This window comes from Falco rusticolus, chromosome 6, assembly GCF_015220075.1.
Source record: "Falco rusticolus isolate bFalRus1 chromosome 6, bFalRus1.pri, whole genome shotgun sequence".
NCBI lineage: Eukaryota > Metazoa > Chordata > Aves > Falconiformes > Falconidae > Falco > Falco rusticolus.
The window spans coordinates 63,703,388-63,720,329 of record NC_051192.1 but is presented as its reverse complement, the minus strand read 5'-3'; the positions used below and the strand labels follow the sequence as shown (position 1 = coordinate 63,720,329).

Sequence of the window (16,942 nt, the reverse complement as noted above, 5' to 3'; positions counted from 1 at the left end):
CTAGCCTGCAGCTATGTGTTCCTTTTCTTAGCACACTGGCTCCTCTTGTTATAGTCACGAGAGTAATTCTGTCACACGCTCTCCCTTTCACAACAGTCAGTCTTCACACAGCCCTGAATTTTGGCTGCTTATGTCGATCATGCCAAGGTACAATATATGGAGGGGCCTTTTTAACCTTCTCTAAGCATCCCTTAGGGACTCACGCAGCCTGTGGACTCCCTGAGTGCAGCAGGAAAACCATCTAGTGCACCTTTTCACATTTCATGACCACGTGGAAGCATGACCAGATGGATGAGGGGTGCAGACAATGTCCCTCTCTCAGACTGGCTGCAGGCACTGGGGACTCTTCTCACCATAGCATCAGTGGAACAGCATTTTGTGCCTTTCTTCACCAGTGCTGGCTGAGGTATTTTCCCTCAGTATCCCTGGGGGTTCCCTGTATCTTTGTGGAGAAAGACAGTTCCCTCTGGAGACTTAATGAAATCACTGAAGATCTGCACCACGCAGTCAACATGTCTATCTTTCAGCATTCAGCATGAGCAGAACTTAGGTGACATAGCTTGTAACACAGAAACCTTACTTAAATTCCTGAAATAATAAAAAAGGGATGTCAGTTTAATCATATCCAGTGGGAAAGACTACAAACACAGCCCCTGGAAAGTACAGGAGAGGCTTAAGCAATAAAAGCCATAAGAGAAATTCATTTGTAGAAAATTCATCACAAAGACACAGAATGAGTTTACAGTTAAACACAGAGCTGAAGAAAGTATTCCAAGCACACAATTAATCTACATAAACTAATCTTTAACTTTTTTTTTTTTTAAGCTAGTGCTGAGTTTCTTGAGTGGTGAGGATCACCTACCAATATGTTGGTCACCAAATGCTGTGAAGAGATCTGTGTGACACTGAGATCCCATAACTGACCTTGAGAACAGCAGCACAAAGGTCAAACCAAAGGTCCGTCTAGCACAGTGAAAAGTAGATGGTTAAAGAAAGTGTAAGTGCTAGGAAAACAATGTGATATTTTGTCTACTGTATCATTCCAGCTTCTAGTGCAATGTAGATAAGTGACTTCATAAGCCAGATGTTGTAACTTTGTGGTTAGTACTGTTTGACTGATTTTCTGCTCATGATTTTCACTGGTCACTACATCTGTGGTTCAGACCATGGGCTCATTTCATTTCCTTCTCTCATGAGCATTTCCATGCTTTCTACCATGCAGGCCACCACACTTGAAGTAACTTTTACTTATTACTTCATTTGATTCTCCCCATCTTAAAACTCAGCATTGCTCCAGAAAACCCCTGGGAAAGTGGTAATGAAAAGATTAATTAATGTATCTTTCAAATTGTGCATGTGCTCTAAAGCTTGATCCAAACCCCCATTGCTGACTAAGCAAAAACCAACTGATACTCACTAGCTCAAATGTGATTTTGTTTTGAGAGATGCCAGAAAGTCTCAGGGCACCTGAAAACTCAAAAGTCATATAAATTGGGATTGAACATTAGATCCTATATTACTGAGGTTTGTTCCCTGATTTAATTAAAATAATTGTATTTTCATTGCAAATCCAAATAGTTGTGAATTTGATGACATTTGGAATGGTTATTACACAATGTGCATCAAAATACTTTTGCTGTTAACATGCTCGGTGAATATTCACAGAAATCCAGTACGTAGTCAGAACAGTTTTGTATTATCATACTGATAAACATTACACTCCCTTTTGACAACCTACATCATCCTCACCAGTGCATGATTATGCCACTGAATATCGTGCAAAAAGTAGCAGAATCACTGAAGGCCCAAAAAGTCATTCAAACCTCTTTTGATGTTTGATAAACTCATCTCTTGTCATTGAGTCTGCAAATATGAAATCGAGAGATCGGCATTTCATACCATGGGTGACACCCAAACTTGAAATTCACCAGACAGATCAGTCTCTTTCTCTTCTTTGAAGGTGGGGTGGAAAGGACAAACAATCCATGTCACAACTGATCAGTCTGGCAGGTCTGCCATTTGTCGTACCCCTTCTTCATTTTCTCCAAAATGTCTTTATCAGATACCATAGGATAAAGCCATCCTTACTGGGAGCCTTTTCATTTTCTCTAACAGATGGCTATTGAAGTCTCAACACAAAGCCATTTCCTATGTCTACAACCTTTGCGCATATATGCTCCAGCATATTCTTCAATACAATATCCCAAGTACCAGCTCTTTCTGTTGGTTCCCATAGTTCTTTTCAAGCTTTCATATTTTAAGATGGACTGCACCCCTTGATTACCTTTGCCTGCTCACCTCAGTCTCCACCATGACATTTTCCCTCCTTTCTCCAGGACCAGTTAAGATGCAAGTTCTTTGGTGGCTCTTCATAGCCTGCTATGGGGAGCTTCTTGGGGAGGCTAATACACCAACTAGTCTATCTTCTGCTTTTCCATTCCTCCAGTGAGAAGCCTGCAGGCAAACCCTCCTCTTACTCTTCTGCCCCAAGCCTTTTCCTGCACTCAGCTGTTCAGTTCTGCTGTTCTCTCTAGTTCAGCTTTAGAAGGTTCATATCTCCTCCCCTCTTTCCCATCCTGCTCTCCCAGAAGATAAAATATCTTCTCTTGTCCCCATAGGGTCCCCTCACCCCTCACCAGTTAACTGACTTCTCCAAAGAACCTCTGCAAGCCTGTGACCCCTCCTGCCCCTCTTTTTCCAGTTATTAGATTCAAACCTTCCTAATCAGTTCCAGTTGAGGTGCAAATGCTCAACCACAGGAAATTACACTTTGGTTTATTTGGCGTCCCTCTGACAAACACTCCTCTACTTCACAGGATTGTACAGGGTGAGTCCTCCCAGGATCAGAACACTTTCCAAAGTCTTGGTTTGATTACCCAAAATATTTCAGGGTACAGAATCAAATTTTATTCCTAAAAGGTTCCTATTCTTTTAGAAGTCAGGACATACTTTATTTGAACCTTCCACCTCAGTGATCAAGAGATGTGTCCTAAACACCTTGTGGGAGATACTTGGAGATCCTTACTTGCATGGAGTCAATTAGAGCATGAGCAAGTAGGGCTCGGCACCTTCAGGCTCTTTTTGCAGTGATGAGATGGTACGTGCCCTGACAGCACCTTTGCAAACTGCATCGGTTCTCCTGCACGGCATTTTTTAAAAAAATCATTCCACTGCAAGCTTGGCCCCTCAATGTGCTTAGCGTTAAGCACATAAATAGTTTAACTGATGTGAAAGAAATCGCCTACATGCCTGCACACGTGATTAAATGCTTTGGTGGATCAGGCCAGAATGCCGAACACATTGTTGAATCAAGCAATGAGTGTGTATATAAACAAGATCTTTACAAACTGACACAAACATAGCACTTGCGTTTCTTTACGCATCTTGTAACTGAATTCAGCCCTGGCCTAAATGCATTGGCTTTAGTAGGAAAAGGCTAGCAATTAATTTAGCCTTACTTCTTTTTTTGATGTAAAGACAAACTGCTTAGGTAAGAGTCCATGGCTCTACTTTTATTAGTTACAGGCGCAATTTCACCAGTTGCTATACAATCTTACGTGATGATTTACAGTATTGACAATACGCACAAACTTTAAAAATATTTGGATTTCTATTTTTACCAAGTCCTGATTGCTTTTATGAAGGATGGTATTTGTGTTATTGGCCACTGGAGCCCAGCTAAGAACATTGGAACATTATCCTGCCCTGCCCCTGCAAGTAATGAACTCTTTTCCAGTCTGTAAAAAGTTGGTGTTTTGTGGTTTCCTGGAAGGGAGATAGCAACTCGCTGTGCCTGCTCCCACCGAAAATGATGTCAGGGTTCTCAGTTTGTATCAGAGATTGCACTGCCAGCCCTGCTGCAGGCATTAGCGCAGAATTAGGGCAGCAACCATTCTTTTACTTCACCATCATGACCGCACCACTGTAAGTAATCTCCAACTGGTATAGCTCCATTAATAGTCAGCCTGTTAGCCACCACTCCATGTACCAGGACAAGTAGCAGTGATGCTTTTACAACGTTGAAAGTAAACATGGATTTACACATACTATTTTGATCTTGATCCTGTTCCATTTTTTTTAGCAGTTTATTTTTAAGCGCTGCCATTAATTTTCTAAAAACTTACTGCACTTCTTTCTTTGCCCCTACTTCTGTATTGAAATGTATCACACACCATCTTAAATGGGGTTAAACTAGTCCTCCCAAAAGTCTCCTGGTAGAACTGACAAAGGTTGAATTTCCTGCTTTAATCAGTCACTTATTCTGCACTTTCGGAAGACAGAGCTTCCACCGACTGCAATAAATTCACATAACTGGGATTATTTGGGTAGGTAGGCTAAGAAAACTGATAAGAAAAGTGACTCTTTCTGTAGATGGCTTCAGAAATATTCAAATTTCTCTAGTGTTCACCTCCTATCAACAAGTGGAGGATCTGTGCACCTCAGACCTGCTAGTGTTAATGAAAATGATCCCTGCAAACGTCCTGCTTGTAGCTGGGAAAGGAAGAGGTTCCGATGCTCTTGCTTGTTAACGTTCTCTTTTGTTTCTGCCCTCTCTGATTCAAACACTTTCTAGCTGTTTTGCTGGCAGCTTTAGCAGCATTAATGCATTCCAAACTAGAAAAGTTTCTACTTTAATATCTTACAACTAGCTCAATATGTACTGACCTCAAACCCAGGATAGTAGTAATTTGATATTGCAGCTCATTATTGTTACTCCCAGCAAGTTTCCCCTTGAAAGTGCCTGATGCTTCCCCCTCCCTCTCACACACACCCTCCCACCCTCCATTCAGAATTTGTTTTTAATTGTTCAGGAGAGAAAATTCAGACTGTGAGCCAACAATATATTTCCAGGGGGTACAAGATATTAATAGAGCTACATCGTGGCCCCATATATTGTAATAAACTGTGCTGTAATTTGTTTACCCACCGTAGACAGTAACTAACATTCAGATAAATGGAGTTGGCGCCTGCGAGATTTATGATATACTTCTGTGCTTAGCAATGTTTAATCAGGGAGTTAAAATATTACAGTGTAAAATCCTTTACAAGCATGCACAAACAGAGAACTACCATTAGAGGCTTGGCAGACATACTCGGTGTCAAATAGTACCTCCAGACACTCTCAAAACACAAAGAGGAATATTCAAAGCAGCTACTAACTGACTAGCATTATTTGAGAACCACGTCAGAGCTCATTTTTTTAGGGGGACTTGCTTTTGAAGTGACAGAATGATAGGCAGGGACAAGTGGGCTTGTCTGCAGAGCCCATCAAGCTGAAAGAAGTTGGGGTGGGTGGAAAGCGTGGAGGTGGGGGGGGAAGGGAGGTGAATTTTGGTCAAAAAGGTGGTAGATGCCTGTCACAGAGCTTAGTGTGTTTGGATAAGACAGGCTAGCATGTGGGGGGATCAGCATGAAGCATCACACCTGGAGGAAAAGACAACTAGCTCCAGCCTCAGTGCCATAAGCCTGGCTCCACAAAGTCTAGCCAACATCTGGAATGGATATCAAGAGACACAGTGCAGCCCTGACTGGCGCACTACTCTACCTTTGTACTTTTCACTGCAAATTGAAAAGCAAAACAGACATCAAGGATATATTTATATAACTGTCTTCAAGCTGCATTTTCTACTCCCATCTGCTGCACATGATAAGTTTCAAGTGTTTTCTAATAAAAAAAGGATTTTTTTTTATTTTATTTTTTTTTACTCCTTGTTCAGTATACAGACTGACCTTTTTTTTATTCACAGTTTTAAAGGAACAGTAAATATTTTACAGCCAGAGGAAGTGTCAGCGCTGTAAGACTTTCTGCTATTGACATTATTTAACCACACTGGCTATCGAGCCAAATGTGACAGGGCGCGAGCCTGCACGCGTGCAGGCGCCTGCATTTGCCCCAGTGTGTAAATGAGCTCACTCGTGTGCATTTGTACGTGCACATGTGCTTTGGAGAGGAACATTCCTGGGAGTTTCTCGCTTTATTTTCACATCGTGTTGTTGTTAGTCACTCGGAGGGGGAGGGCAGCCCTGTATGTACAAACAGGGGACCCTGTGGTAAACCTCTCTCCAGGAGATATATGCCAAAGGAATGTAGCCATGGTATCAGAAAGGCTCTGGTGTTTCTCTCTGCTTTCCAGCTATGTAGCTGATGAGACAGGATCAGCCTTCCAGTCAAGTTGATTAATTATAAATTAAATAAGCAAAATGAGAAATGGTTACATTTGACTATGAAACTTCACCCTCGGACCATGTGGCACCAAAATGGGCCTGGCCATATGTGGGTGTCTGCAGAGATGTGGGGAGCATGGCCTGATGCACTTCTCAGCAAAAGCCAGCTAGACTCAGATGTTCCAAAACACACTCTGGACCCCACAGGAAAAGGCATGTACAAGCAGCCACTAGAAAGTACAGTTATCAGGGAGATGACTTCAACCCATAAGAGACAGTAGGAACCAGAGATACTCATCCAGCTCTAAGAAATCTCTTCAGTATAGAGTAATGAGCCTGTTCCCTACCTACCTCATTTATTGCTATAAATTAGGGATACCTGCATTTGTTAGAGTTCCACACAAAATGTTCAGAAAAATGCCCATTGAGCCCACAAGTGAAAAGTTTCAACAATACTAATAACAGGAATAACAAACCTATAGAAACTGGCTGGAACATCAAAACTGTTATTTGCCATTACCTGTTGCTCTCATAGGGAGAAAGGAGAATCTTACTGGAGAAAGCTCCGGTTTCTCCTCTTCATATCGCAAAGTATTATTTTTGGCTGGTTTAGTACTGTGAACAGGAGATGGGGATGTAAAATGTATGGTTCTGTTGTGACTGCACCAATTCACCTTACAAACCCAAAGAATTAGCAACATCTCTGTCTACTCCTTTGCCAAATATGTGTAATTCTCCCATTACAGGGAGAACATGAGGCTTAAATAGTGGTCCTTATTAAGATAATCCTGAATTTGGTGTTGGAAATTTATTGCTGTGCTATAGGCATTCAGTGAAGCAGAAATGTTTTTCATTTTCTCCATGGGCAATGGTATCTTTTTTTCCCCATAAGACAGCCTTCAAGGAAAAAGATGTCTTTAAATAAAGTTTTATTCTTGTAATAAAAATATTTTCACCAACATTTCTTATATGAACCCCCCCATTATTCCTAATTCACTCTACTTGTAATATGCTTCAGCTGTTTCAATGAAAAAGCCCAGTATAAGAGCAAATGCTATATTTATACCGTAGGAAGAAGTTGTACACCCTATATAGTGAGACCCCCTGAATTTCAAAAAAGCTAAGAGATGTTCTTAGCTGAACTCTTCTAAAGTAATATTAAAATGAGTGCAATCTGAAAAATGGATCACTTTATAATTTCTGTTGAAAAGCATTGTGTTAGCTAATGAAACATATTTGTCCTCTTCCATAATATGCAAGCAAATTCAAATATCTGTTTTTCATTTGCTGCTGTGTTATCAGCAGCAACTATTTTGTTAGGTAGTTTTGGGTGTTTTGTGGCTTTGTTGTTTGGGGTTTTTTTTCAGTTAAAAGCCTGTAACTTCATTGAACCTCCTAAGTTTTATTTGGAAAAAAAGGGTGACATAGGATCTATGAAGTGAAACTCACAGTGTTGGTAAAGCTAGTGAGAAATCACAAAAAGGAGAAGCTTTTTCTTTGGCTGAAACCAGTCACTCTGCATGAATCAGGCAAATTTCACAGGCAAAAAAAATAAATAAAAAAAATTGCTTGCTCTACTAATTCAGAAAATATGTTTTTCCTTTAAAATCTCACTGGCAAACTTCAGGCATCTTCCCAATGTAATTTTAGAGTTTACTACTTCTGCAGCTATGGTCCCAAGTGAAGTTATCACAGCAGAAGTAGCATATGACAAAAAATTTGCACATGCTTTTAATATGGAAACTCTGTGGAAAGAAACTCTAGGCCAGTGTTTGGACATAAAGAAGGAAGTGCTTTCTCCTTTCCATATCTAGACCGGTTCACAGCAGTTCTTAAGACGTGTTTTGCCATGCATATCCATTCAAAATAAAAGCTCCACGAGTGAGTTTGCTTTCTGGAGAGTAGTCATTTCTGCTTGCCTTTTAGCAGAAGGGATCATAGATCAAAGGAAAAGCAGCCAGGTGGGTCAGAGGGAAACACCAGCATTTCCTGAGCCCCCTTACTTGTTTACAGATAAACACAAGATAGCTGTAAAAGTAACAGTGTAATATGTTTGCACGAGTGAGAAGGAAATAAAATTGAACAAATCTGAAGACATAGCATATTTCTAAAATTACAGTTCTTGAGAATATTTAATAATAAAAGTTTCTACAGTTATTTAGAACATGTTCAATAGTACGTATCCATCATATATGTGTATTTGTATTGCCTCACTTGTTAAATTTGGATGGAAGGAGTTGTTCTCTGCAGAAGGTCTGAAGGAACCAGAAAGTCATCTGTATGTAGTTTGTAGTGAGGAGGGCGGTTTGCAACAGACCATGCTGCTAGGTCACCTCATGCTACATAGAAAGAATGAAATTGGCACTCTGTGAAGTTAGCCATTGCATGCTGAAAGGAACTGTTTGCAAATTCAGTATCAAGATTACATTAAAGCACTAAAATATGCTGAGTGAGGTTCAGTTTCTGAGCTTGTTCCTCCCTCACATTTCATGTGGTATATTTCTCAAACAGGGAACCTGCTCATTCGCACTGTTTACCAGTATCTGTCTGATAAAGTAGAACTGAAAACACTGCTGTACTGGAACGTGAAGAAGTTCGGAGTTCAAAACAATTGCTTGCTACAAAAATAAAGGAAGGCCTTTCCTATGAAATCTATGAACTCAAAACAGGGATACAGAACTAGTCATTGCCAATAACTTTAACTTCATTTATCTATATTTGGCAAAAATTGTGCTGCAGCTGGAGATGAAATGCTGAGCTAAATAACTGCAGCGACGTGAGCTCCAAAACAGCAATTACTAAGCTGTGCTGCCTTGTGTAAGATTTTACTTTTATTTATTGTATTTAAAGCAACTCTGTAGCTATGTACAGTACAACAAGAACTGCCTGATCAAATAATGCCTGATTGCAAGGCATCTCAGCTCCACTGTCAATATAGTTAAGTGTTTCGCAAGGCAAACATCTCTTTCACAAAGCCATATTAAAGTGGTGTGCGTGGTACTTTTACCGTTCTACATACCTTTTTATTGTCTCTGATTGCAAGGAATACCTCATTTTAAACTTAAACTTGGCTTATCACAAACACTGAATGCATTAAATTTATTTTTTCTTCTTATTAGGAAAGCTATTGATAGTTTTAAAAGGCTGAAGGAAAGGGGCACACAATCCTTATTCACTGCTGTAGTGAAAACCTCCATCTCTAATGACTTGGTTGTTTAACCTTTCTTCATGGTTACAAGGACAAAAACCACTTATTAATAAAGCTGTTGAAGGAACTGCTTGCCAACATGATTTCTATCATCTACCCATTTTTTTTTTTAGAAAAGAGGACAAGAAAGTTGGAGAGGTTTTTTCTGCAGTGCCATCTCTTCCTTCCTGGTGGATGTCTCTGTTCTTAAGTGTGAAGCCCAGGTAGCTGTAATTGTGGGTGTTTTCCAGTACTATCTAACTCCACACATGTACCTACTATCACAGCAGAGCTTCACAGTGGTTTCTGTCTCAAGCACAAAGAGATAGAAGAATACTGAACAAGTTTCATCATGCATAAACAACTTTATCTAGGGAAATGTTGACATTTCTGAGAAAGAAAAGGAGAAAACGAAGTGACATATTGAGTATTCTGCTAGTTATTCGAGAAAATGGATGCAGACACCATAAATCTAGCTCATTCCCAAAATGTAATGAGACTGAAATAATATCGCAGTGCCAGAAAAGCTGACTAATTGCCTGGATTCCAAAGGTGACATCATTTTTCCAAGATGACACAGTACTATTAGTAGTAGTATTCAGTCCCTCAACCAGTGGATTTCATCCTTGTTTGCCACATTTCTAACTCTCTTTAGCTTTACTTCCACAACCAGAAATTCTGATACAGAGACTTCCCTTCTTCCAATTTCCTCATCATTCATAAGCTTTTTAACCCAAATCATCACAAACTCTTAACTACCTCAGTCATTTTCTACATGCGGACAGCCTTTCAGCAGCTGCTTCCCAAACATTTAAAGTCAATGGATCATTGTTGTCACTCAAATTAATCAAAATTACTCTGCACTCTTCTAATCTAACTTCTACTTGAAGGTAACACTCAAAATAATTCTTAATATAGTTCCAAATTTCATCTGCAGACCACCACCCATGACTTCATTGATTGACCACTAGTCATTGGCGACTACAAAACTAGTGAATTATTTATTATTATACTGGTGATGTTTGCTCATCATCATCTACATCCTGGAAACAGCTATGCCAGAGGAAGCAGCCATGTAGCTAATAGCACGTCATATTGCTTTATTTTTCACTAACTTAATCTAAGGAGAAGCAACATTAGATTTTTCTGTGTTTAGGGAGCACCAAGCTGGCTGCTTATATGTCCTGGGATGCTTCTCCATTTATTTCAAGACATTGAAATTTCCTAGGAGAGGTAGAAGTGAGAAGGTGCCTTCTTGTCATCTTCTCTCAACTTCTGAGCCTGCCTCATTTAATGAAATAAATTTTAGTCCAGCAGTATGCATACAGGTACATCTTTCACTCATTTTTTTTTTTTTCTGTGATTTGTCTAGATCTTGTGATTCCACCCTCTGCTAAATTACTTGATTTCTTGGTGGGAAGAAAAGCAAATCAAGGTGAATTGTATGAATCTGCAGAATTCTTAATGGAACTTATCCACCTTTCATTACTGGATACAGTTTGTCAAAGCTTGGCTTTTCTCTTTATTTATCCATACCATGTGTCACTTTTGCAGTTTCACAGGCACAATGCAGAAATATTTCAACCTGTTAACCTACAGCTGCATCACCACCAAAATTTACAAGCTATAGCTGTTCTCATAGTACTTGCTACTATAGAAGACCTTTCTGAATGGAAATGATAAATTGCAAATCGTGTGCACCTAGCAGCTATTTACATCCCTAGACCAGCTCTGTTGTACTGACTGAGAAGCTAATGCCAGTGTCCCCCTAACCTTCTGATATTCCAGTCTGAGTAGATCAGTGATCAGCTGCTCTTCACAGCAAGATCCTTGCACCCTGAAGGACATGAAAACCATATCATGGTTTACTCTTCCTTTGCAGAGTCACTAAGAGATGGCAGAGCTAAACATTTCAACAGTCATCGCTTTAAACTCAGTAAACCAAATGAGCTGAAGCATTCCAACATCATTGCTAGTGCTTTTAAAGTACAATCCCTGTTTTCACATCAGAAAGGTCATGCTTACATCAACTTCCTGCTAAAAGAGAGAGACTGCACACATACTTCCAGAGTAATCTGGCTTGTACCAGAAGCTCCTAGAGATTAACTGACTAGGTGTTACTGATGTTGACACTGATATATGACTCTCCTACTTCAATATCTTATGGCCATTGCACATGTTGAATGTTGTTTGGGCTGTGGTGCTTCAGCATAACATGAAGCAGGAACTAGACAGCAACATATAATTTACAGTGGAGAGTCTATGTTTTACTTTCACATATAGAACAGATACAGAGTTCTTCCTTTTAAAGCAAAGTTTCCTTTTCCATTCATCACACACCACTAATCAACACTACTTAGGCATCTTAAAAAAATTATGTAGCATGTATTGGAAAAACTGATAGGGCAAACGACTGAAACTGAACACATCTGTACAAATTGTGAAAAAAATGCAGGATTGTTATACAAACAATAATAATGGCAGCCACATTTCTAAAAATAGAATAATCTCTTGCCATTTACAACAGCTTAGAATTTAGACACCTCCACAAGTCTTCAAACCACTCTTCCTGAGTGATTCTGAGGACTAGATCATGTTTCTGTTGTTTTGGAAAGATCAACAACTATTCAGGCACATAACAAAATAACAGCCTGAACTAACTCCTCATATTCAGCAGGATAATAGCACTGAGGAATCTTCTCATTGCTAACCAGGTTATAGTCTATTTGAGGAAGATCTATGTGCACACAAATCTCTGCATTTACTCTTTCTATTGGGATCTGCTCTCCACTATCCAATTCATCACCTTCTTTACCATTCCATATTCCAATCTTAGCTATTAAATAGGAAAGACTATGGTGTTGAAATTTGTGTTAATGTACACGATGATTACCATGGTAATGGAAGAATTTGGTATCTTCTTCTTTTTCAAATTCCTGATACGTCTTGGCCGCTCTTTGTCTTCTGTACTGTTTTCCTCCTCTTGGCTACAATGTCACCTCTTCTGTTCCCAGTTCCTCTGCAGTAGACTGGACATAAATCTATGTCACATCCGCAACTGGTCAGATAAAGACATGAGAAAACACTAAGCACGCTAAGGCGAGGGGCAAGGCATTTCAGCTGTGAAAGCCGAGGGATAAGGTAAAGGCAACCTGTAGTTTGCCCCACTCCTGTCTCAAATAGACCCTGCTTTGCCCTCTTAAATTTGTGCAGCTTCCCATGGGGCTCTGCCATCCTATTTTCCTAGGGTACCTACAACACAGGTAAATTACTGTCACAGCAGTAAGGTAATTCCCATTTCCACATTCTTCTAATCTGCCTCAAGTTCATTTCAGCTCTTCATGCTGGTTTCAAGACAATTTCTTTCCTTTTTATGCCAGCTGAGGGCAAGAGTCCACCAGCTTCTGAGCTTATGGTTTATAATCTCTGTGAAGTTCATGTTCTTTTTCGTTTGTACCACAGAATTCACTTTCACCTGTTGAAAGAATGACTTGGCTCCATACCCAGGACCATCTTGCGTATTTCCACCAAGCACAGCACATTGCTGCCATCCTAAGATGACTCTACTGTAAATGACTACTCAGACACAACACAGTGAGAAACCTCGTATCGACATGCAAAAAAAGCTGAAGTGGGTCTGTGCCTATTACAAGGGTGCGCGTTATCGATAGCTCATAATCTGCAATCATTTAAAAGGCCCAGCAAAATCATATTGGACATCGTGAGTTGCGGTTTCAGACAAGGAAATAACTAAGTAGCTCATATTCTTTGATGGCAAACATTTTTGGAAGGGAAACTATTGTCTTAACCTTTCTAAATAAGAAAAAACCCATGCAGAATAATTTATGAGGCTTATACTAGACTCATGGCCCTCAATTTTATTTGTTTTGGTTGGCCTGTTGGGACTTTTTGTTTGTTACGGAGATATTTTCTTTCTTTATAGAGAGTTCAATATTGTTAAAAACAAAGGATATACTGTTATTAGTAGATCTGGCCCAAATATCATTCAACTAACGTTAGTTATTAGGTCAGAAATAAAACTTACCCTGTTATTAAATCCATATTCTACCACAAATACTTTGCAAGTAAAAGAGCACATTTCTTCATATGGCAGACAGGAGCTGAGGCATGGCAATGGTAAAGGGATAATAACAGTGGAACCTCATTTATCCTAAAACGTTGCATAAAACTTAGGTTGTAATTTTCCTCTGCCTTATTGAACTGTTTTCCTTTAAATTACCAAGAGCAGCCAGGTGAATCAGGAAAGCATGAGAATGAAGATTAAACAGATTCCCTTTCCTACACTTCCACTCAGGTGAGGGGGAAGGATTCCAAAAAAAGTTATTTTAACTGCATTTCTTGGAGAGAAAAGAAGAACAATTTGGAGATGGTGCCCTTTTCATTTACAGATTATTAGCCACATTTACTGTAGAGAACAGTGCGATTATAGGCCTGCCAAAATGGCTGATACTATTTGATAAAGATTCATTAGAGAAGGAGAAAAGTAGAAGTAAAGGAATTACATCTTGGATAATCCAGCATGTTCCCACTGAAGCCAACAGAGCCAAGGATGCAGTTTCAGGTGCATAGTTTCCAATTTTGTTTCCTGTATTTCACACATTGCTATGCAATCAGTCATTTATTTCAAGTCAATAGGTGCTGTGGGCTGATACATGACAAATAAAGATCAGGTGAAATAACATGCAGCATTTGCCAGAATGTATAATTTCAGTAATCCCAGAATTATTTCTGGATTTGCACCAAACAAGCGGACTAAGGGTTTAAGAGCTGGATACTGATAATGCTGTTATCTGTCACAGCACCCTCCAAACTATCAAGCTGTAACAAGGTCTTTTACCATCTCATACCAGCATAATCTTCATACAGTCCCTCTGCTGCCTTCTCCTCATCTCACCTCATCCAGGGCCCACTCTCTCTTCTCTTCCTTTTTCCTCCCTCTCCTTCTTCCTCTGCTGCCCTCCCTTCATTGGCTCTCAACCCCTTACCAGAACCAGCCACAGCTGCACCTTACCTACATCAGCCAACCCACCGCCCCTGAAGCCAGCCCACGGTTGTACATTATCAATGCTAATTAACCCAGCTTCATTCCTCTACAGTTATCTATCACTCTGTTTTCATACTCTCTTCCAGGAATTAGAACTCTGCCCAGTTACATGAGCCTGGTTCAGTTTTGCCCTTCACTAAACACAATTCAAACGCAAACCACTTTTCTCTAAAGAGAATGCCCTAGACATTGAACTAGGCATTCAGAGTATTCAGCCACTCTTTACCACTATTTTAACATTCCTTGAGTTGACAAGAAAATAGCCCAGTAGCCTAATGGCTGCTGAGCCTGTAGGTGACCTTGGCTTCAGGGACCGTTCTGAATCAGTCATAACATGACCTGAATGTGGTTCTTGCATTTTTTAAGCACATGTCTTAACAACAGACTGTCAATCAACCTAAGCACTAGCTTCCTCAACCTGTTTCTGGTGGTCTTTCACAATAATTGGTTATTCGTCAGTCCAGTGAGTAAATTACAGTTTAGCCCACTGGTTAGGGCATCGCTCTAAGAAACATGACACGTGGCTTCTCAACCTCCTCCACTGATTAAGTCACTTATGCAACTGAAACAGAAATGGCTTAAGAGCAGTCTTACCAGGGTATCTTAACCAGATGGCTCACATTTTCTACTATGAGTAAGACATCAGGATTCAGTCTTCATTAGGAGAAAAGGGGGACTGTCTCCCACACTGAATAAATGTTCCAATACTGAAGACAGACAAAGCATAGGAGGAGGAAGAGGGGTAAAAAGGAGGTAATGATGGAAAGTGACCCTGTCTCAGATCAAATAGACCATAGTGTTAAAAGTGCAATTAAAATTCAACCTCCTGGCAGCCAGGACACAGCCTCAGTTACTAGATGGCCTTGCCTGCCCTCACTTCATTTGTGGCTAGTTTTCCTAACTTGTCAGGACGTGTTCAAGTCAGTCCATGTACGCTGGCTTTAGGGTCCAAACATGTGTTGACAAAGTGTACCCAAGCTCCATTTCTGGGCAGTGGAGACCTTTCTTCCTCTCAGTCTGGGACAGGTTTTGAAATGGCTGAGGTGAAACATCCGCCCAGATTGCATGGTGTCTGACTATAAGAGGGCCCTAGGGTGAGAAGACTGGGATGACTACATTTCTGATGCCTGAACTATACAAGAGGAACCTCTATGATTCACCCGCCCTGTCTGAGCGCTACACCTGTTTGCCCTACAGAGACATCATGATAGTTACTGCACATCCCACAGTCCTCAGAAAGAGGTATTACATACAAATTATTTTCATCAGCTCTGCAGACACATTCAAATTAACTTACAGGCTGCTAGTACTCTTCAGTTATTAAGAAACCCATCCTATATTTTCACAGAAGTTTGAGTTAACGACAGAGCTAAGCTCCCACAACATAGTAACCATCCCTAACAGCTGGCTTTTTTAATGGCATCCAAGACAAAGAATAGGAAATATTTCAGTGATGCTGACCAAAAAGATGTGCCATCTCTTCATGAATAAGAGAAAGGGAAAAGCACTCCACAACTGAGCATACTCACCAGCTGGAAGAGGAGGAGAGGCAGCAGGCAGGTGCAAAATAGCCATTTTGGGGCTCTAGCTGGTTTTCTCTGTATTCCAAAGAACCGACATCAGAACAGCTTTCTGTGAAAAGAGACAAATCTAGATTTAGTCCAGAAGTGACTAGTCAATGAAAAGGGACAGTATCCAAACTCCCACATTTTTAAGGATTAGGCCCCTCACACACACACTGTTTTTTCAATATTGTTCTCTGGAATAAAAACTGAGATTGTTTTCTGAACAGGACGCCAGCTGCTTCCTGTTCATGCTGCTAATACATAACACTGCCATTGTATCAAATCAAGGGATCCTCACTCTGATCATCAGCCAGCAGAACAAATGCACTATATTAAGAAAATCCTCATAAAAGGCTACAGCTTCGACTGGTGTAATTCAGCCCACACTGACTTCAGCAACATTTTACTCCTGCTTAGGACCTAACCTGCACTGAAATGTATCTTTCGTGTCATTAACTAATACATTGTGCACTTATATGTAGGAAATACAGCTCCACAGGTTATGCACATAACATGGGCCCCGTAGTTAGTCGTGCTTACTAGTTACAACCTTTCAGGCACACTTGTAATGAAAACATTCACAAACGGTACAAAGTTCCCTGTAGCATGAGCAGAGCATTGCTCTCCTTTGCCACAAAGAAGCAGTCTCCAACCTTCTGCAGCTCTTGCTGTGAGCATCCCCTTCCCTCCCAAGAGGCGATCTTCCCCAAGAAGCCACTGCCTCATTCCACAAAACTCGAATCTGCTGTTACCATGGTTAATATTTCTGACTTGATTGGCACCACTAGTAATTGAACTGCAGTCTCTTGAGTGCAGCAAGCTCTATTCATTAGCCCCTATTGTGTTAGGACACTGCATCAACCCACACTATTTTTCTGTGTTAAGGGGGAAAAAATCAGCCATGAATACAAAGTCATGTTGCCATACAAGATCATGCAGTTTTGCTTTTGGATTAATTTT

At 40.3% G+C, this 16,942-nt stretch overlaps 1 long non-coding RNA gene across 2 annotated transcripts in view; it reads right to left on the bottom strand.

Annotated features, from left to right (window-relative positions):
* LOC119150518 overlaps window positions 1-14,265 on the bottom strand; it is a 46,790-nt gene extending 32,525 nt beyond the window's left edge. For both annotated transcript variants that reach the window (XR_005105094.1, XR_005105095.1), the window contains exons 1-2: window positions 14,221-14,265; window positions 12,246-12,371 (exon numbers count right to left, since the gene is read on the bottom strand). This is a non-coding gene — a long non-coding RNA (uncharacterized LOC119150518). The remainder of the gene's footprint in view (window positions 1-12,245; window positions 12,372-14,220) is intronic.
* Window positions 14,266-16,942: the final 2,677 nt, after the last annotated feature.